Here is a 1,122-nt window from a genome sequence, read left to right on the forward strand (position 1 = left end):
TCACTCCAATTTCATACTTGCAACCATGATACAAATATTAAAAAAAATAATAAAAAAAAAAAATAAAAAAAAATAAAAAAATAAAAAAAAAAATAAAATTAAAATCAACAAGTGCTGATTGCTATTTATCGTAGTACCTGAAGTAAATGGATTGAGAATTCGTTTTACGGAAAAATAAAGTCAGAATTCATACATACATATGTATGCCGGTGCTATTGTTTTAATTCCCCAAACTTTTAGCTGAATGCATAAACCCGACTGTCGCAGAAAGGTTATAGACCATCTGAATTAGATTTCGTTATGAAATCAAACACTTGACTATTTTTCAATACAAATATTTTGAACCATATTTAATTATTTGGTACCGTTCTGAAATGATGTACATGATGTTTTGCAATTATATAAGGAATAGATCCGGGACGTACATCGTTTGAGCCTAAAGCGAGCGCATATGCTTTTATTAGAGAATCTTCTTTCTCAACAGGCTCCAAATAGGATCGAATGCCATTGATGAGCTGTAATTAAACCAATTCGAGTATTTGAAAAACTTTATTTAAGCCAACTATTTACCAGAGATTCATCACAATTTAAATAACATAAAGCCGGGGCGTAGTCCGACCACATGCGCCTTCGCCATTTGCTGTCGTATTTTTGAGCCAACGGCACTAAAACCAAAGACCCGAACAATTCATCGCCATAGCTTGTTGCTTGGAAGTGATCAACGAACAAAGAATACAAACTTTCGAATTTGCATTTTCCTTGAAAGAAATTAATAATGTTAGTTATCGAGCTTTAGTGCGGATATAAACACTTACCTATAGCAGCTTTGTCAAAATCAAATCAATAATCTTTGTGTTTTTTGTACAATCGGAGCAAATGCTTTCGCAGCAAAGGATGTATCTCGTCTGTCAGAAATTCGCATTCAGGACCCATAAACGCAATCATAGCGTACATCAACTGCTCGGTTGGTGTTACAATTTGCAAACTAGAACTCGAGTCCTCCAACTCAGTAACAAGTGTGAGAGTCATTTCCAATATTTCGCGTTCTAAAGGCATAAATAAGTTGGTATGAACAAAAAAAGTGCTAATACAAAGAAGACATTTTGCGACCTACCTGAGAAA

General features: G+C 34.0%; 1 long non-coding RNA gene across 1 annotated transcript; it reads right to left on the reverse strand.

Annotated features, from left to right (window-relative positions):
- Positions 1 to 319: 319 nt before the first annotated feature.
- LOC118732847 lies at positions 320 to 1,042 on the reverse strand. The gene is made up of 3 exons (XR_004992192.1): positions 816 to 1,042; positions 571 to 758; positions 320 to 515 (listed from the first exon to the last, which is right to left on the reverse strand). It is a non-coding gene; the product is annotated as an uncharacterized LOC118732847 (long non-coding RNA).
- Positions 1,043 to 1,122: the final 80 nt, after the last annotated feature.

The sequence above is a fragment of the Rhagoletis pomonella genome, unplaced genomic scaffold (assembly GCF_013731165.1).
Source record: "Rhagoletis pomonella isolate Grant_MI unplaced genomic scaffold, Rhpom_1.0 Rhpom_scaffold_30438, whole genome shotgun sequence".
In the NCBI taxonomy this organism is placed as follows: domain Eukaryota; kingdom Metazoa; phylum Arthropoda; class Insecta; order Diptera; family Tephritidae; genus Rhagoletis; species Rhagoletis pomonella.